This window comes from Saccostrea echinata, unplaced genomic scaffold, assembly GCF_033153115.1.
Source record: "Saccostrea echinata isolate AGI-Se365-2 ecotype Australia unplaced genomic scaffold, CSIRO_AGI_Sech_v1 ptg000007l, whole genome shotgun sequence".
Classification (NCBI taxonomy): Eukaryota; Metazoa; Mollusca; class Bivalvia; order Ostreida; family Ostreidae; genus Saccostrea; species Saccostrea echinata.
Window position 1 is genome coordinate 5,543,034 of NW_026889756.1, and position 23,011 is coordinate 5,566,044.

Consider the following 23,011-nt stretch of genomic DNA (forward strand, 5'->3'; position numbering starts at 1 on the left):
ATAGACCTTGAAAAAGCATTTAGACCAAGCATTGATCAATGCAGCGGTGCATTAATATGGTGGTGTCTGATAGAATAAAATGTGTAAAGATCTCAGCAATGAATTGAATTTATATTTTGTGAATGAAGGAGATCATGGGGAGGTCAATTGCTCTACACTATGTATTTGCAAAATGCTTTAATAGAATAACCTTGTGATTTTTCTTTTATCATGCAGTTATATCTCTATTCTTTATTTTAGAGTAATGCATCATGAACTAAACAGAAACCGATCAACATGAATCCTGGACCTGAGAATTCTATAATTATAGCGAGCTCGATAGACGGAAGTGTAAGAACAGAGAAAATTCGGCATGAAATTTGTATGTTCTTCAAGCAAATTTTTGTGTGAAACCTTATCAGAATTCCTTCGCTACCAGGACTCCATGTGTTAATGGCGAAAATGACAGGCCCGCAGTTAAATTGAAGATTCTTGCAAAGAGCTTATATTAAAAGAAACAACGGAAAATATTTGCATCTACTCTACAATGTTTTCAGTAAAAAAAATTGCACTAGACCTATTTAGACTACGCTACGGAAATGCAACTTACATAAGACATCATGTGACGTCATAGTCTAGACTGTATCTCGTGCAGTTTGAAGTTTGAAGAGGCGGATGAAAGTTACAAGTGTAAGCTGTCTAAAGATGGACAACTGCGCTCACCCCAACGGTCACACCTTAAAACATATAATAATTTATTTTAAAATCATTACAAACGAAGATACATAGCGGGTACCAGTATATGTTCTGCCAAGTCTCTTTCTATACTCCACACCAACATAGTAACAACAGTGATGGAGAAACTTCAGGGGTACGGTACAACAATATATTCAAGAAATAGTATTCATCAGATTTTGATACTCAAAAACTCCAAGGATCTTTTAGAAAAAAAAAATTAAATCACAATATTTTATCATAGTCAGTAGCATCAAAAGGTACGATTTCTCAACCATTTATCAAGTTAAAATTATAATTAAATTCAAGAATTTTTTACGGCATACATAGCTGCTTTTTTAAAAAAATAAATAAAAAGGAACTAGTTACAATGTATCGGCAACGTTTTATCAAGTAACAATATTCATTTGAAATCACTTAATTTTACCAAAATGAATAACATCAAAACGTACGACTTTTCCATACTTTATACAACCATTCTTCACAATAAAACACCAAAGACAGCTGCTTTTTCAACAAAAATGGAAGTCGTTAATTTACTAAATTGTCATTGGTCACTTGCAAAATTATTTTGTTAGAAAACATTCTGATTGTACACACAAGTAATCTGAAGTAGATATTAAAAAAAGATGCTTAAGTTTGTGATTGACAATATCTATGTAGGTCTTCCAACAGTCTGTCGGAATTCCCATGAAAACCAATTGCGCCCCATTATTAGCAGACTTATTTTTGTATTCTTATGAAGCAGAATTTATTCAAAACCTTATACATGAGAAGAAGAAAACACTTGCTGTGGTGTTCTCCTCGAAATTAATATATAACACGTACTATCAATTAACAATGGTTACTTCCATTCATATTTCGACACGATATATTCCAATGAACATAAAATAAGAGATAGCACAGCTCCAGACACATGTTTCATATTGGATATTTCACTAGAAAAAGACGTTAATTGTAGCCTAACAACAAACATGATGACTTTAACTTTTCTATAGTCAACTTTCCTTACTTAAGTAGCAATATACCCTTATCACCTGCTTATGGAGTTAATGTCTCCCAGTTGATTCGATATGCAAGAGCATGTTCTAGGTACGAAGAATTTCTAAAACGAGGCAAGCTATTGACAAACAATTTGATGAACAAAAAAGATCAACAAACTCGTTTAAAATCATCTTCTCGCAAGTTCTACGGTCGATACAATGATCTTGACAGCAAATACAATCTATCGTTATGTCAAAAGCTGACTGACGTTTTTCATACTTTTATAAAGCCATCATTTACACACTGAATTATCTACTGATTTTTCAGTTTTCCCGATCATGACAAGGAGAACACGGCGGGAGAGATCGGTCCACAGCCGATGCTTACTCCTACATAGCACCTGATCCCACATATGATATCTTAGAGGTCCGAGTTTCCTCTGCTCCCGATTTCTTTTGTTTTTGGTTTGAGCTTGATTACTGTTCGTTTTTTTTTGTCATAACCTCAATGAAATGTCAAATTTGATCAATGTATCGCACTGGCTACTACGATTGATTGATGTAAAAAACAAATATTAAATTGATAATCAGGCAAAAGAAAAGCCTTACCCAAATGCCAAAATGTGATATATCAACGACGTCAATGTTAAAATACACTAGTGTTCCGTGTGTAATTTGACGATGGCAATATGGTTTAACCACAGCTCAAATCAACTGTTTGTCAGTGTGTCATTATTAAAGGTATACTTCTTGTGAACATAGAATCTATAATGCAACAGGTTTTTCTTTATTTTCTAAAGGACACCAACCACCGCCATTTTTAAAATCCAGAGTCACTTATTTTAAGTTGGGTGATTTAAAATAGTAAAGACAACAACATGAACAGTTTCAAATTTCAAATTTATACAAATTAAATTCTTGGGGGATGGTAATGTTAATATTTTTAATATTAATTTTATTAATTTAAATTAATAATAATTTTGCCCATGGTTCTGAATCCTTTCCTTAATAATAAAAATGTTTCTCTTAACATTTCAAACACTTTATGTTACTATGCATAATTACATGATTTTGGACAGAAAAAAATGTTTAAATAAATAAATAAACATAATCAAGAGAGAGAGAGAGAGAGAGAGAGAGAGAGAGAGAGAGAGAGAGAGAGAGAGAGACAAATTCATTCACTTTATAAGGATACTCACTTTCGCCCCAACCCGAAGGTTGAACTCTCGACCTGCGCAGTCTGTCTTCTAGCAGTACAGGAACAGCGCGATATATAATATGATATAAAATATATAAAATTGAGAGTAAATAATTATATTTGTAAAAATCAATGTAATTGTAATTGCAAGTATTTGACAAAATTTTCAACGTATTTGAAAGTATTTAATTACATTTCAAAGTAATTGATCCAAACCCTGTTTTCTGTCTTGAAATGTACAAAATACAGGTAAATCTAGGATGGGATGTAATTAGTCTAATTACTATAAAAACAAATTAACTAGTATCTAAACATCTATTGTTATTTGCAAGTGGGAATAGGTGAAACTGAGATCTTTAAAAAGTGGGAATAGGTAGAAGACACCGAAAAAAGCTATAGAAATAAATGTTAAAGTATACAATTCACTTTTATTTATTATTATTGTATACGAAAATATTACGATGCTGCATTTAATATGAAAAAAAAAATAAGTCAAGCACAACCCGATCATGCATAGGAATCGCCCCACACTCTGTCGAGTTGTTTTGTAGTCGTAACTAGTTTTGAGTAGTTTCCTTATATTAACAGATGTAAGTCCCGATACATGGTACTTAATAATAATATTTTGAATCTCTAGGGTTATTTTTCGTCTTTCTTAAACGGGCGCTGCGTCGAAAGAAATAAAAGAAAATGACTTACTGTATTTGGTCATTGCAAGATTCGGAATGCTTTCGGGGCGTGGCTTGCATAATTATTTCAAAAATTATTTTCAACTTTATACACAACCATTCCCCACGATAAATTAAAGTCCAGGCGTTTTGATGTCATTGACAGCTGCTTTTTCAATAAAAATGGAACTCGTAAATATACTTACCTTGTCATTGGTCATTTGCAAAATTATTTTGTTAAAAACATTCTTATTGTACACACAAGTACTCTGAAGTTGACATTAAAAAGATGCTTGAGTTTCTGATTGACAATATCTATGTGGTTTTTGGAGACCAGGTCTTCCAACAATCTATTGGAATTTCTATGGGTACCAATTGCGCCCCGTTATTAGCAGACTTTTTTTTTATTCATATGAAGCAGAATTTGTCCAAAATCTTGTACGTGAAAAGAAGAAAACACTTGCTGTGGCGTTCAACTCGACATTTAGATATATCGACGACGTATTGTCAATTAACAATGGCTATTTTCATTCTTACGTCGATACGATATATCCTGGTGAACTTGAGATAAAAGATACCACAGAGTCTGACACATCTGTTTCATATTTGGATATTTTACTTGAAAAAGACGTTAATGGTAATCTAACAACCAATGATAAACGTGATGACTTTAACTTTTCAATCGTCAACTTGCCTTACTTATGCAGCAATATACCTTCATCACCTGCATACGGGGTATATATCTCTCAGTTGATTCGATACGCAAGAGCATGCTCTACGTATGTACAATTTCTAAAACGAGGTCAATTATTGACAAATACGTTGATCAAACAAGAATATCAACTGTCTCGTTTAAAGTCATCATTTCGTAAGTTCTATGGTCGATACAATGACCTTGTCAGCAAATACAATTTATCATTGAGTCAAATGCTGACTGACGTTTTTCATACTAATTGTTAGACCATTATTTACACACTGAATTGTCGACGGAATTTTCCGTTATTTTTCGATCATGACAAGGAGCACAAGGCGGGTGTGACCGGTCGGCAGGGGATGCTCACTCCTCCATGGCACCTGATCCCACCTCTGATGTTTGGAGGTCCGTGTTTGCTCTGCTCCTATTTTGTATTGTATAATGGACTTTTGAGCTTGAATACTGTTCGTTATCTCCATATATTTCATTCATGAACGGTACGGTTCGCTTTGTGCACGGTACGGTACGCTTCTTGAACGGTACGGTACGCTTCTTGCAAGGTACGGTACGCTTCTAGCACGGAACGGTTCGTTTCCGAGGTGTAGAAGTCTGTAACTTCAATGATATTGATATTGTCCTGTGGTTACACGAAACTTCAATGATATTGACATGGTTTATTTCATTCATTTTTAGCTCACCTGAGCCGAACGCTCAAGTAAGCTTTTCTGATCACAGAGTGTCCGGCGTCCGTCTGTCGTCTGTAAACTTTTCACATTTTCGACTTCTTCTCAATAACCACTAGGCCAATTTGCAGCATAGTTAAGGGTGCAATAAGGAGGCGGGGCCTAATTTTACGGGAAATGCTTACTATGACATCACACAAAAAATACATGATCTTCAAATTACCACAAAATGAAATGATACTCCATTTTAAACCGTTGGATAGCTTTAAACTACATCAATACTCACTAATGCATGTATTTTTGTCGTTGGTTAAATTCCACACAGCAATATATAAACAATTCACTGATCGCAATGCACTTTTCAAGGTGACGTCATATCGTAAAATTTGACGCAGTTTGTATGCAGTGAGAGGCGGATCAAGTTGCATTTTATACAATGAAAAATGTGTTTTGAAATTAAATAAAACATAATTTGCAGATATATAAGAGGCCATTAACTTGGATGCGATGTCTACTTTTTGATTTTATTCATATACTTCCCGTTCATTCCCTAGACAAGTGAAACTGCCGTACATTTGTATGCTGATTCATTGAAGGGTAATAGAAGGGTCGTAATAAAGCGATATATTTGCAAGGACATACCCTCAATGAATTACGACAAGCTTTTACACATAAACTCAAGAGGTATGAAGATACCTATATAGTCCATTGGATCATTTCTGTCTCGAAATATTCTTTCTCGTCGAATAAGTTTCCTATGATTTAATAATAATAACATAAGCAGCCGCTATACTTAGTCTGTTCTTAAGACATCGATTAAAAGTAAAAGGTAAAGATTTAAGGTAAAGATATAGAACAGTGATCGATCTCAAGAAACATACAAACAATACAAATAGATCTATGAACAAGGGATAAAACACGTACCCCTGGAAATTGCAGAGGTAGGATCAGGTGCCTTGGAGGAGTGAGCATCCCCTGCCGACCTGTCACACCTGCAGTGAGCCGTGTTTATTGATCGGTAGGATGGCGTTACCTGTAATCAAAATTAGTATTCAACAAAGGCCCAACAATTAGTTTGAAATGTGTCAAAATAAGACATGGTTGTATTTGCTAACAAGGTCATTATAAAATGTAAGAAATACTTACTTTAAACGATGTTGTCTCTAGTTAGTGATGTAGTTTAGTTGTTAGTTGGTCCTTATCTGATTTTTTCTTCTTCTCGAAAGGAAGATTTTGGGGACAATTCTTTTTATAGGAATATAAAACAGGTCGGTTAATAAAGTAGCACAATCAGTGCCGATCGGAATTCCAAGAAGTTGTTGTAAGACCTGGACTCCAAAGACTACATAAATGTTGTCAATTTAGGAACTCCAACATCCTTTTAATATTAACCTTAGAGTACTTACGTGTAGAATGGGTGTGTTTTTTGCAAAGTAATTTTATAGATGACCAATAACTTTCACAAGATAAGAAAATTGTGTTCTTGACTTTTCTGGTCTTTCACAGCCATTTCCTCTACTTGGCACCCGTGAAATCCAGTCCAATTCCTCCCAGCTGATCTATATTCAATCTGCCAAAAAGATTATTTATCTATTGTGAACCTCACATCTTTGTTTGTTCATAGAATAACAGAATTACCTGTGTTCAAACTTCAAGTGAATAACAAATTAAAAGCATCTTAGTAGAAACGAAAGTTCTGGATTACTTGATGACACCTTTTTGGGATTATTTTGTGTCATATTCGTATCAGAGCTTTTGGAAATCTGTAATTCCAAAGTATTCAAATTTATCATGCATTGAAAGAACATCAAAATTACATCACACTTTTGACTCACATTTGTAGTGCACAAACTGCTTTTGTGATTTTAATTCCTGCAATTCAAGGCCATTGGATACTCTTGGAGTTTAACAAAGTTTGATATTTAAGAGAAATGGCATATATGTCAAACTTTTGAAACTTATTGCCAGATCCATGTTCAAGACCCTTTAACAACAAAATGATTAGAAGTAGCTGCATGATACAAAATGAATAAAGAAAACTGGATTTTCATAAATATTCTCTTTTATGTAATTTCCCACAAATACTAGAGTAGTTTCAAATATTCACGTGTATCAGATATTGGAATTGCATCGAAACTAAATTAAAATTTCAAAATTTCCATACAAAAATGCATCACATTTACATACAACAAAGTCTTATTTCACCCCTAGAGCAACATTCATAGTACTCAAGCTCTTTGAAAGACTATACTATCCAAAATTCTTAGCGTTTCCTTTACTAAATGTTTTTGTTTGATATCAAAGAGTATGTAATGTCATTTTAAAGAAAATTCTAAAGTTAATCTTTGAAATCGTTTTTTTTTATCACCTATCATTTTTTTATTCTATTGTTTTCCTAAAGACCCAGACGCTCCACATCATGTGCAATCTGAGATCAAGCAACCAGTGTAGGACTCTACTTTATTTTCAATGTCAGAGGGATACAGAATTCTACTGTTACACGTGTAAACATGACTTGTGTCATTTGTAAATAGAAACATGTTACTGATCTAGATACCGTATACCATGATGTTATGATTTACCGTGAGAAATATGGATACATCCCAAAACGAGAGACGTGTGTGAGACATCCAGATATTATTTATGAAAAGTACTGTCAGTCGTGTGAACTTGCTCTATGTGTCCATTGTACAGAACACAGTGCACACAAAATACTAGACTTTATAACAGCCTATAAAATAAAGCGACAACAACATCAAGAAATCATTCACAAGATTAGAAGTGAGATTCTATATAACAGCTGTTTTATTCTGGCAGGAATCAAAACTGATATAAAGATTTGTCACATAGAAATCTCCAACTGTCAACAGAAGATGCCATCAAAAGCCCAGGGACTAAGGGATCACATTGACACAGTAATGTATGATGAGAAAATAAGACTCAAAAGTTTTATTTATAGATTACAAAAGCAGACAAGAAAAATGAACAGATATCTTGCCAGCATAAAAAACTGCGAACACAAATCTGAACAGTCAGCAAACAAACCAGTAAAATTTCTCTTGTTTTTAAGAACCTTTGTCCCGAGAATAAAAAAACACTAAGCAAATCCTGCTCACCCAGACTGTGAAAATCAGCAGAGAGGATGTGATTAAGGAACTGAGCGAAATCCAAATTACAGAGACAGAAAAAAGACAAGTAAGAAATGAATGTCTGTTGGAAGTGTCTAAACCCGTGTTAGAGTAAAGGTGTTAATAATGTTAAGCATATTTCCTGTGTGACATCAGACCGCGTCTGGATCAGTGGTAAGGATAAACACATCCTGACAAACACAGCAGGTGACACACTTTGTTGTTTAGATGCACATACAAATGATTTTTGTTGAGCACACACGGTGAACATTACAGGTGATCTTATCTTTATAGACAGTGATGAAATCATTAATAAACTATCTAAATGTAATGCAACAGAGTCTGTTCTTATCACCTCTATTGTTTTCATTATATGTTACTGATTGTGAGATGCATTTTTTAGAAAAGAATTGTCCTTATGTTGAACTGCAGTTAAGTTCCATTTTTCCATTGATGTATGCAGATGATATGGTACTTATTGCAGACTCACCAATGTCACTTCAAAAATTATTGAATGAATTAAGTACTTATAATAAGAAATGGGGTCTTGAAGTTAATACAGATACAAACCAAAATTTTAGTATTTAGAAATGGTAGAAGTTTACGAAATGAAGAAAAATGGGTTTACAATGGAAAAGAACTTGAAATAGTAGATAGATTCAGTTATTTAGGAATGTGTTTCAATTATAATAGTAAATTTAATATAACTCAAAAGTACGTAGCTGAACAGGGAAGCATTTTATGCGTTGAACAAAAAATTCTGCAACTTTGATTTTAACGTCGACACCCAAATATTACTTATTGAAATGTGTGTCTGTAGTATTCTTAATTATGGATCAGAGGTGTGGGGATTTCATAAAGCTCCAGATGTAGAAAAAATACAAAGTCTCTTTTGTAAAAAGTTACTTCGTTTAAAAAAAGAGCCTGTAACAATCTTGTGTAATTCGAACTTGGAAGAATGCCTATGGGGGAATCTAGAAAATTGAAAATTAAAAAATATTTTTGAAACTAAAGGAGACACAAAATATTCTACTAAAATCATGTTTGGAAGAAAGATTAAAGAATAATGATATTTGGATCAGAGATATTCAAAATGAACTTAATAAACTGGGACTTGGCTATATATTTGATGCAGCTTTCAATGATAATACTTATATGTTAGTAAAACAAAGATTCCTTGAGATGAATAACCATAATATGATTTCTTATATTTGTAACAATGCCCGTAGCCCGATATACCAACATCTGGTTGATAATTTTGGTATACAATATTACTTGCGTAAACCTATTAATTATATGTACAAAATACAAATTGCTAGAATTAGACTATCTGCACATAATCTAAATGTTGAAACTGGTAGATATGTTAATGAAATTAGAAAAAAAAACAGGTTATGTAAAATGTGCTCTTTGAATGTTATCGAAGACGAATTTCATTTTATTTTACAATGTCCTTTTTATCATGACCTTAGATCTAAGTGTTTGGAAAAATATTATCATAAGAAATCCAGTGTTTGGAAATTAATTCAACTTCTAAGTGTACAAAATATAAAGGAACTTTGTAACCTTGGAAAATATTTATATCAAGCTTCCACTAGAAGAATGAAACATTTGTAAATTTTTAAGTGTTTTATAATTACAGTTGGCTGCTAGAAAACACTTCCTACATAGTTTACTTGCTATTTATTGATTTTACTCACTCTCATATTGTTATATTTTATAATATTGTATATATGTTTAGTTATTAATATATGTAATCTAATGTGTCGTATGACGCAAAGAAATAAAGAACTTGAACTCATAAAAACACGCGATAATGGATACCGTGGTGTGTCTACTGCTCCCCATCGAATGGAGATTTACTAGTCGGTATGTATAGACGGGATAAAGATACAGGTATAATACAGCGTTACAATAACACAGGACAAATTATACAGATCATACAGCATGACAACAAAGGCCAGGGACTGTATAGACTACTTAGATACATCACAGAGAACCACAATAGAGACGTTATTGTGTGTGGCTATTTCCGTGGTGTAGTGGTGACGGAGCGTGGGGGAAGACATCGCTTCTCCGACACAGGAACTATAAAAGGACAACGAGTATCACCATATGGAATTTATACAGACGTGCTGTCACACATCCTGGTATGTGAAGTAATTGGTGAGCAGATGCTTGACAAAGATGGTAACTTTCTTATGTGCTTACTGACGCGACAACAAGGAGTAAACTGGCCATGTGGCATACATTATGATGATAAAACCAACCTTCTCTGGGTTGGATAATGCAACAACAACAAGGTGTGTCTATACAGATACATAGAGAGACAGGGCTATCTAACGACTTATTAGGTTATTAGATACAGGTACTCATACATTCATACAAAATACTGTCTTACAGATAATTGTAATTAATTAGATAAATGCAGAAAAGCATACCGACATTGTATTATACTGTATCTGATAAGGAATTTTTATCAGTTAGAAAAGATATACATGACAGGAAAAACTACTTACATGTATCATAGGAATTTGTTGTGGAAAGTATTCTTAGTTTTCTGTAATTGCCATGTCATATGTCAATTTGTATTTGATTGAGACAGGGCTATCTAATGACTAATTAGATTATTAGATACAAGTACTCATACATTCATGCGAAGTACTATCTTATAGATAATTGTAATTAATTAGATAAATGTAGACAAGCATACGTACACAGTATTATACTGTATCTGATAGGGAATTGTTATTAGTTAAAAAAAAGATATACAAGACGGAAAAAAAACTACTTAAATGAAACTTACGCAGTACAGTTAAGGTGCAAAATGGAAATATCGGCGAATTTTGTAGACAGAAAATACATTCTTTACAAGGATGGGCGATTCTTTTTAGGCCATTGCTATTGTCGGACAGATGTAATATGGCTGAAAACTACATGTTGAAGACGTTTGTATTTCTTATTTAGATTTGTCACATAATTTGACAGTCACGTGATTTAAGCAAATATACCTGCAGTATTGAGGTCATCTATAAATTCCAATATTGCAAGGGCATAACCAAGTTAAAAATCTAAGTTTAATCTATAATTATTTTCAACACTCTTTGTAGTTTGTGAAAAGTGCTGCGAACCTATATAGATGCTACTGTATAATTGCTAAAATTATATTTGTTAGACCCTATGTTGAATATTTTGCTGGTCAAGTACATTAAATGTAGATATAATTAATTCATTTGCAAGATTTCATCAGGTTCGCAGCACTTTTCAAATACCTTCATACCTCTTGAGTTTATGTGTAAAAGCTTGTCGTAATTCATTGAGGGTATGCCCTTGCAATATATCGATTTATTACGACCCTTCTATTACCCTTCAATGAATCTACATACAAATATACGGCAGTTTCACTTGTCTAGGAAATGTACGGGAAGTATATGAATAAAATCAAAAAGTAGACATCGCATCCAAGTTAATGGCCACTTATATATCTGCAAATAATATTTTATTTAATTACAAAACACATTTTTCATTGTATAAAATAGAACTTGATCCGCCTCTCACTGCATACAAACTGCGTCAAATTTTACCATATGACGTCACATTGACAAGTGCATTGTGATCAGTGAATTGTTTATATATTGCTGTGTGGGATTTAACCAACGACAAAAATACATGTAATTGTAAGTACTAATGTAGTTTAAAGCTATCCAACAGTTTAAAATGGCGTATCACTTCATTTTGTGGTAATTTGAAGAACATGTATTTTTGTGTGATGTCATAGTAAGTATTTCCCAATAAAAATTAGGGCCCGCCTCCTTAATGGAGTCTTAACCGTGCTGCGTAGCAGTTTGTTGTGGTAAGTATTCTTAGTTTTCTGTTATTGCCATGTCATATGTTAATTTGTGTTTGATTAAAAAGGCGACTTACTTAGTAAATCAATATTGCGTATTTTCTGGTAGAGGACTTCTCAGAGATATTTCGTAAGCAAATGATGTTTATTCAGTGTTGTGTGTAGAATCTAAGCATTTATTTTATAATAAATCTGTATCCTAATACGTGCAATATTTAATTGCACGTTTTCTCATTTCTTAGCTGTTTTTTTTCTTTCTGTGTCAAATCAAAATGCAGGTGATATTCCAAATTTGAAGGCGATCAGAATTCTGTTCTCATATGGTGGGGGCTTAAGACGGCCCCAGACCTCTTGCTGCTACATGTATGGTTTTGCCTCACTAGAATTTAAAGTCAAGCTACGCCCCTGTATTAAAATATCTTTCAGATGCTGTTTTTTTTATACATCGACTAATCATGTTAACAGTCAATCTCTCGAAACAGAGTTGTTTAAGATCATTGATCTACGGATTTTAATTTTTACTAACACTTCCAAACAATAATCATGGTCAATGAATTTTTTCTTACATGTATCCGTGAAAAATAATAAATTGTGAGATCATAAAAGCATATTTATTTTGTTCATAAGGTGTGAATCTAACCAACTCTGGATGGAGAAGCTCAAAAAAAGAAAGAGACCGAGCTTTACAGGCGCGAATCCAGGATTTTTTTCCAGGGGGATTCACAACAGTCAAAAAATTTCCAATCCAAAAAAAAATTCTTCACAAGCAAAATAAAATAAAATAAAAAAAAATCCTTTCCGAAACGTCACAAACTTAGATTATTTCTTGACAAGCAAAAAAAAAAAGTAAAGTCCATTCCCAACGCAAAACGCGAAAAAAGCCTATTTCATGGTGGTCCACGTTTTCTGGGGGGGGGGGGGTCATTTTATTAGCTTCAGTATATACAAATTATAACTACAAATTCCGGGGGGTCTAGACCCCCCAAAAACCCTCAAGATCTGCGCATGTTTTACCAGCTTCTTACAAATAGGCATAACATACATTGTGTGACGATGTGATTAGGCCTTCCAAGAAAACACTCGTCACTACATGTATTATGGTTCTTTATTCATGAATTCCCAAAAAAGTTATATACAACTCGCTAAAGCTCTGCCCTAAGACTCAGAACTAACATACACACAAATTTCATCTCTTTCCACCAAACTCCTCCCACATTTATAAAGATAGCCAATGAAATGGAATAAAACAGAAATTGTAACATCAAAAGAAAGATGGTTGACATTAAATTAGGCCGAATTCTCAAGAGAGGAAATGCTCAATCTTTTATCTCTACGCTGAATATAAAACTTACAATACTGCCATTGATACCGTGGGACAGGAGGGGGAGATATGTCAAATTGATAAATATAATACAGATGCTGAAACATCAAAGTAAAAGTAAAATACAGAAATTCACTCCTTGACATTACCCTCGGCTCAATTAAAAATGTTTCCACTACATTTTTCTGTACTAAGTAAATTGTTACAATGGTGAAAGAAACAATTGTTTAAAATAAAACAAGAACAACATCGTTTTATACACAATGAAACCGAATGGTACCATAATTCAGTAACATTGAAATTAATTCACATAAACAAATCATAATAACGGCCAGCATTAAAGATTTACATAAGTAAAATAAAATATAAAACAATGTCATTCTCCTATCATTTCACAACTGTGTCTATAAAGGTGATACATCAACATGTAATTATAAAATAACAAAGGTGAAAACATTAAAATATGTAGTCCGACTTAGAAATTGTTATTAGATATAAAACTGGGAATTAACATGTATTTCTTAAACAGAAGAAATGTGAATCATGCCCCGTTGTTTTACAATTAACTGACAATATACTCGGTACATCAGTCTAGTTTTCAAAAATAGTTAAAACATATGGATACAATTAAGAAATATAATGTGTGAAAACAAACATTATTCATTCCACATTTATGTGCAAACTTATAAAACTGATTTCATGTGTTTACTTGAAAACAAGAAAATATGAAAATCCTTCGTGGTTATAAATATGCACTGTGAAAAATAAAATGTAGTCTTCTTAAGTAAAATGAAAAAAAAGACAAACATGTCTTTATTTGAAAAAATACAGAGACTACAAGCTAGGAATACACTATGCTACCATGCTATAATGAATTAACGCCGCTTTTTAAACAAAGGAATTTTTGTTTTCTTGACAAAGTTTTGACATCTGGCGTTAAATCGTCAAAATCTACCCATGAATTGTACTTGCTATCAAATGACAACCATTTCACTCTATATTGTTCTTTTCCATACACTTTTCTTTTCTTGATAATTTTCTCAATTTCATAAATCTGATTTTCATCTTGTTCATTTTGAGTCAAAATGTCAGTTCGTTCATTCTGATCTGGGATTTCATCATCCCCTAAAATGGCAGGTTCAATAGCATCAACATTGTCAGGAGGGGCTTCGTTTAGTTCATCAAATAGCAAAGTCCCCCTCTTTAACCTATTAATGTGAATTCTGTTCTTAATTGCCTTTCCATCTAAAAGCCCACGCAATTTTACATGAATCTGAGAAATTTTCTCGGATATAAGATAGAGACCCACCCACGGTCTTAAGAATTTGGCGCAATTCCCTGGGGTTACTACAGGTTTGTACAAGTAAACTGTATCCCCTACACTGAATTGTGGGTGATTAGCTTTTTCATTAGATGTTTTGACCATTTGCTTTTTTCTTTCATTAAGTTTTTCTTTCGCAAATTCTTTGCCTTCTTGAGTCTCTCTAATAATGGACCAATGTATTCCATTGCCGAAGATTGTACGCCTGTCGGCATATCAAGATCTAAATCCAGGAAGGATTTAGGGTGTCTTCCGTGTGCTAGGAAGAAGGGGGTCAACTCGGTAGAGTCTAAACATGGAGATGTGTTGTACACATGCTGTACAAGCGGTATTAATTGGTCACATTCATTGTGTTTCTCATCACCTAAGTATGTAGACAAAGTTTTCAAAATAACAGACATCATCCTTTCTGATTGTCCGTTACATTGTGGATGAAGAGAAGTTGTCTGTGTCTTTTTAACACCGAGGATTTTGCAAGTTTCTTTCACAATATTTGATAAATATTGAGTACCCCGATCTGAATGTAGAAATCTTGGTACCCCATGTCTGCAAATAATTCTATTGACAAACTCGCGAGCCACAGTGGTCGCCTTGATATCCGAAATTGGAATCAATTCTATAAACTTTGTGAAATTGTCAATAAACACAAGAACATATTTGTTATGACTGCCCTTGCAAACAGACAGAGGTCCCAAGATATATGTACTAATTCGCTCAAATGGCTCACTGATTGGCATAGGTGTTAAGTGCGCTCGCACTTGAGTCTGAGGCCGCTTTCGCTGAGAGCATATTTCGCATGAATTGACCCAATTTACAATATCTCTGTACATGCCCTCCCAGAAATATTTGACCTTGGTTTTCGCTATTGTTCGTGCAATTCCCATGTGTCCCCCAGACAGATGTGAATCGTGTGTTTCCTTCAAAATAAGAGGAACAAGGGGACGTGGAATTACCAACTGGACAGGGAGGTCAGCTAAGGCCTCGACCTTTTTCTGTGTATAAACGTGGTAAAGCACATCTTTGTAAACAAAATATTGATTTTGCTTAGGAAGAATTTCCCGTTCTTTACCTTTAGGTATTTTGCCATGACAAATGTAATTATAAATTGGCCGTATTTTTGGGTCAGATTTCTGATGTTTAGAAATCTCTTGTAATGAGAAAGAAGTAGTCAAAGTTTGGTTGAGGGTTTCACAGCTTTTAGCTTGTTTACCTTTCTTGTCATTGTCTTTGAGGACAGAAACCTTGACCGCTTGTGTAGATTCCGTACCTTTGTCGACACCATTTTCTTTAACACTGTAAGTTCTTCTGCTGAGAGCATCTGCATTACTATGCAGTTTACCTGACCTGTATGTAATTTCCATGGTGTAGGATTGTAACAAAGCAATCCATCTGGCCAGTCTACCACGCGGTTGTTTGAGGCTAAATAACCATTTTAAATTTTAAAGCAGAGTGGACAACAATTGCTTCAAATTTTGAATGGCGTAAATAGCAATCAAAGTGTTTCACTCCAAATACTAACGCCAGACATTCGCGCTCTGTAATTCCATAATTGCGCTCTGCTTGAGACAATGTGCGTCCAGCGTACGCAATGCGCTTTTCAACCGTGCCTTGCACCTGTGATAAGACCGAATCAGTGCTGCAATCAGTATATAAGCGAAAAGGTTGATCAAGGTCAGGGAAGCCTAATATTGGAGGTTCTATGAGTTTTCGTTTCAATGTTTGAAACGCAGACATTGCTTTTTCATTCATGTGAAAACTAACATCTTTGTTAGTTCGTACAGTGGTGAGGCAGTTTTACTGTAATCAGGAATAAATTTCCTATAATAACCCGAGAGACCTAAAAAGGCTCTCAATTCCTTGAGATTGCTAGGAGTTGGAAACTCTTGCACAGCCTTGACCTTGTCTGGGTCTGGACTGATACCAGACTTGCTAACAATATGACCTAGGTATCGTAATTCATTGTGTGCAAAATTGCACTTTTCTGGCTTAAGTCGTAGGTCAGCTGCAGCTAACCTTTCAAACACTTCTTCAAGATGCACCAAATGCTCATCAAATGTTTTTGAAAATACAATAATATCATCCAGATATACGAGACATGATTTCCAAGACAAACCCCGTAATACAGCCTCCATGACCCTCTGAAAAGTACCCGGTGAATTGGCCAGACCCATAGGTAAGCGCTTGAATTGAAACAAGCCCATGTGAGTTCTGAAGGCTGTATACTGTCTGGAATTTTCATGAATCGAAACCTGATAAAACCCGCTATGTAGGTCCAAGCTAGAAAACCATGCTGGACTCTGACACCCCAAACTGTCTAACGATTCCTCGACAGTTGTATTGGTTGCGCTTGAATTTTTGAACATTGATTCAATTTCCTGTAGTCGCATACAAATCTGTAGCCACTATTATTTTTCTTAGCGACTAACATACAAGGCGAAGCCCAGGGGCTTGTAGACTCCTCAATAATACCCTGTGATATCATGTCCTCTAACATTTCGGACATAACTTCCTTTTGTTTTTTACTTAAGCGGAAAGTCCTCTGCCTGATTGGCATTGTATTTTCTACAATACTGATTTCATGTTGAATAATGTCACAGTTGCCTAATTTACCCTTTGGTCCGGAAAATACGAGTGAATATTTGTCAAACAAATTCTGTAATTTTCGGGACTGTGATTCATTGAAATTTTCACCTATTCTGAATCCTTGAATAGGGGGTGGGGTCAAGTGAACATTTTCCTCTTTGGTGTAATTTGTTTTAGTATCGGGTAGCTTAACTAAGCTGTCATCCCGAGCTAAGCAACAAAATTTCCCAATGGCATCCCCTTTTTGAATTTTGATATCTCTATCTGTAAAAATTGCCACTCTTAAGAACGTTTCCCCATCTTTTATGTGACACAAGGCATTCCCAAAAATTAGACCCTCGGGGTAACCCACCTTTCCCGAGCTGATGCCAAGAACCCCTTGAGGTAATTTCTGCCCTTGTACACATGCAGTTATAACGGTCTCTGTCTTTGAGGGGATCGTCATGTCATTAATCGTCGACAACGTTCGTCTGGGGTCAATGGACAATTCTTTGCTACCAAAGTGAATGGTGACATTGTTTGCATGCAAAAAATCTAAACCTAAAATAAAATCAGTCATTAGATTTGGAAGCAAATAAAATTTCACATTGACAATGCATCCTGATATTTCAACATCAACAAATAACATTTTGGTGATAGGAACTTTCTCACTATTGGCTGTAACAATAAATTGCTTATCGCTCTTTGTAATGGTGCAAGATGTTTTGATAAAATCATATTTACAAACAATGTTTTCATTTGCAACACACATGTCTGCACCCGTATCAACCATAGCAAAAAGATCGTGTTCTTGAATTCTCATACGTACAAAATTTCTCAAAAGACCTAATGATGTTACTAAAATACCATTGTTAATTTGAGATTCTGGTGTGAGAAATAGTTCCCTCAAAACTTGTTGACTTCATAGGGGATTCGGAAATTTCACATGACCCAGTAACACCCCCGGTCTTACTGGGTCTCACTCGTTTAACTTGACTGTATCCTCGCGGAATTTCCTACATTGTCTCTTAATATGTCCGGTTTTACGGCAATAAAAGCACTGGACATCTGTCGGCACTTGTGTTCGGTTATTATTACGGCATTCGCGTGCGAAATGGCCCTTCTTGAAACATAACTGACACCGGACCTGTGCATCTCTGGACGCCGGCTCTCCTATCGGACACACGGTGGACTGTGCCTGAAGCGCACCCACGGCCTTGGTTAATTCCTCAATGCACTTTGTTTGCACAGTGACAATGGACTCTAGATCCTTTGGAGATTGCTTTGGTGTTTCCAAGGAGCTTGCTTCTTTTGCCAGACGGGCTCTCTTCGTCGTTTCCTCCCAAGTTAGTGGGTTATTCTGCACAACATGGATTCTGATGTTTGGTGGCAGACCTCTAACGAAAGCCGTCCTCTTCTCCCTTTCTGACTTTTGAAGTCTGGTGCAAACTTTCTCTATGTCCTTGATGTAGTCTTTCAAGGTTTTTGATTTAGACATGGTCCGGTTCCAAAGTGTTTGTTCCAGAAGCCATATTGGGAGTTTTACTGTTAAAGTGCTCTGCTAATTGTTCATGAAGTTCGTTAGCAGATGCAAACTCTATGTTCTCAAGCCAGTTGACATCGGAATCTGGCACTTACAACTTCAGAGCATTAAAAATTGCTTCCGCATCTGTGGAAATGCCAGAAATTTTGGTCCAGCTTTGAAACCGAGAGATCCAAAGGTTAATGACATTTTCTTGTCCGGAGAGTTTCTCGGGTTTAAAAGCACTGGTTTTCATTGTGTCTGTGTTTTCCCCGGTTGTCTTTTCCTTTGAAACTGTAATTAGTTCCTGTATAGTCGCGTTTAAATCACCCGCCATTTCAGTTCTATTAGTCTCTCTCTCTCTATTGTCTCTTCACCTGGTTCTTTGGCCTGCTGCCTAGTAAGAGGCATTTTACCTGCAAGTCATCGCCTCGGTCGGGTGCCCTTAATATCCAAGATACCCGGATTCTCCACCAATTGTGACAATGTGATTAGGCCTTCCAAGAAAACACTCGTCACTACATGTTTTATGGTTCTTTATTAATGAATTCCCAAAAAAGTTATATACAACTCGCTAAAGCTCTACCCTAAGACTCAGAACTAACATACACACAAATCTCATCTCTTTCCCCCAGACTCATCCCACATTTCTAAAGATAGCCAATGAAATGGAATAAAACAGAAATTGTAACATCAAAAGAAAGATGGTTGACATTAAATTAGGCCGAATTCTCAAGACAGGAAATGCTCAATCTTTTATCTCTACGCTGAATATAAAAAAAACTTACAATACTGCCATTGATACCGTGGGACACGAGGGGGAGAGATGTCAAATTGATAAATATAATACAGATGCTGAAACATCAAAGTAAAAGTAAAATACAGAAATTCACTCCTTGACAATTGTAAGTGGAAAAAAAGAAGGAAAATAAACTATATTTTTTGCATTATGTTGAGAAACCCAAATTCTCTGGGTTGGTTCATACAACACAAGCAGTGTCTGTCTATACAAATACATACAGAGACAGGCATATTGTAATTAGAATTAATTAATTGTAATTATATTATTAGAAACGAGTACAATTATAGACAAAGTACTTTAAGTTAATTGTTCTTGATTAATAAGATAAATGTTCACGGATATACGGACTCAGCATTGAGCTATATCTGATGTGGATTTTAATTAGTTGATAAGAATTAAACAAGACATATTAACTTGCCTATTAAACTATTAAATTAATATTAACAATGACAATGAAATGTTCAAAGAAGAAATGTGATAAATGACTTCAAACATGCTATAGAGATCGAGACTGGGTTGAAATACAGTGAACCCGACTCCAAAACAATAATATACGATTGGCAGCATTTAATCAATATCTTTTACAACTATTTACCGATTATTCAATAACAAACATATCATGTGTACTATTGTTACTATACATATTACTCTGATGAAAACAATGACTTGATAGTACAATATGCGCTGCGAGTGACATGTATATGACGTGTATTCTTCTTATAGTGACATTGTCATATTTTGATTAAGATAATACACATTCACCAAGTTAATAAAATAAGTTTTGTTGCATTTGAGCTTTGAATAAGATTGCATTTACAGTGCAGTGTTTTGTGTAGGACAATTCATTAAACCTGAGTCTGAATTTAATAATCATAAACAAATCATCGATATACCTTTCAAAGGAATGCCATTGTACTAGAATAATACACACTTGTGGGCATTTAAACTTTGAGTAAGGCTGCATTTTGCAGTTCTGTAGTATTTTTGGGACAATTCAATATACCTGAGTCTAATTTAAATTCTTGTTTATATTTGATCATCTAGAAATCATGAACGTTTATTTTTTGTTCTAAATATATCCTGTCTTGTCTCGTTGTTAATGGTTGAATTGATTGATGTGGTGCTATTTTATCAAACCAAAGTGATATAAACTATTGAATAAGGAATTGCCTTTTTATATCAGGTATTTAGAACATATTAAAACCTTTGTTTGAACTGCAGAAACCAAACATCTAATGAAACACTAACGGAAAAGTGTTCAGAAATAATTTGCAATATTCAATTTAATTCCTACGTTGATTCGATATATCCCCTTGAGCTCAAAATACAAGAAATCACCGAGTCTACCGCATTTGTTTCATATTTGGATGTTTTACCGACCATAGACAATAAGGGCCAACTAAGAAAACTAAACCATATGATAAATGAGATGACTTCAGATTTTTCCATCGTCAACTTTCCTAATTTATGTTGTGATATACCGTTATCATCTACATTGGTATTTACATCTCCAAACTTACTACTGCCACTATGGCCGTCGATTTCGATGACAAGCCTAGAGAGGACACATTATTGAGCTTGCAGTAAAAGGGAATCTAATTAAAACGCATGAGGGCTATACCTCTCTTACAGAAAAATTTAAAACAAACTTGGTACCCACAACATGCGATAGCCAGTACACATTATGCCGTCATATTATGACATCATCGTTCTAACCTACACAAAGTTATAAGGAACATCAAGAAAATAGCTTGGGAGCAATGGCATACCTTATTATTTTTTTATTTAAAAAAATGTCTAAAAATAAGCAGAATATTCCAAGGATTTATGACATTGTTGCACAAATGTCAACAGGGCAATTGTTTAGCTACTATTCGTATAGTTTTTAGTTGAAACAGGGTACAAATTCACAGTCTGGTGCAAATTTCCTAAAATTCTTGTGAAATTAAAAGTGTATAGGATTTGTGCAACAATTTTATTTATTTTTAGAATATTCTTCTTAATATCATCCATTATTTGTTTTAGATTTAACAGGATATTCTTTACATCGACGCTGTTTTGCTGATATGTTTTATAACCTTAAGTGGTAAAGAACATGAAGTCATAACATAACGCCATAATGTGCACTAGTTTTAATTTGTTGTACTAAGTATGTATAGGAAAATAAATTTAAACTTTCTCTGTATAAGAGACATACATCTTATGCATTTTTATTAGCTCATTTGCATAGAAAAGCACAGCCTATACATAGCCTTAACTCACTTGCGTAGTGAATATTTGAAAGTTTTACAATCAATATTATTAAAAAAAAATAATTGGAAACAAAAGAAATCCCTTCCAGAATTCCTCCGGACGTTTGACCGCTGACCGATCGTTTAGTGTTAACCTGCTTCAGGTAGAAATTACTTTGAAAATACACGTGCAGATTTCCATTAGTAATTCATTATAAGAAACAATTTCCTTTGTCAAATTATATAGATACAGAAATATATTAGCCGTGTATACAACTGGTAACATGCTTCTGAATCCATACCTGAAACAGCGTGAACATTTTTATATATAATTTTACACAGCTGATGGCATATACATTTTGTAAACATTTCTTACTGTTTGGCGAATGAAAGCTAATTACGTAAAAAGTGATATAGATGTGGTTTAAATCGGATTATGATCTTTGTCTATCATTATTATTATGTAAGAATATTTTTCCTCATAGACAACATTTCTGTAGTCTTCAGAGACAAGGTCTTCCAACAAACTGTTGGAATTCCGATATGAACCAATTGTGCTCCTTTATAAGCCGACTGTTTTTATATTCCCATGAAGCAGAAATTATTTATAACCTTTTAAATAATAATAAGAAGAAGACACTTGCTTTGGTCTTCAGCTCGAATTAATATATATCATTCATTCATATGTCGACTCAATATATTCCAGTGAACTTGAATTAAAACACCCCAGAGCATACCACATCTGTTTAATATTTGGATGTTTTACTCAGACAAACTATCAACTAAATTGTATGACAAACGAGATGACTTAAGCTTTACGTAGTAATATCCCACTATCACTTGCATATGATGTTTACATCTCCCAGCTTATTCGATACTCAAGAGCATGCTCCGAGTAAGATCAATTTTTAAACCGAGGTAGGCTACTGACATGTATGTTGATGTTACAAGGATTTCAACAACCTGCTTAAAGTCAGCATTTTATAAATTCTATGGTCGTTATAACGACCCCGTTAGTAAATACACTTGTCATTACGTTGTATTTTGGCTGACGTGTTTCATACCAATTCTTTGGCCTTTGTATATTGAATTTGAAAACGGGATATTCCGTCTGCTTGATCTCTACATAGGGCTCATGGCGGGTGTGATCAGTCAACAGGGATGCTTACTCCTCCTAGGCACCTGATTCAACCTTTGGATTTCCAGGGGTCTGTGTTCTATGGCCTCTTGACAAATTTGTATTGTTTATAGATTATTATGATCGAATAGTGTATCATAACATATCGATATTAAAACATATATATTCAATCTTAAAATAATCTTAAAATAATGTACAA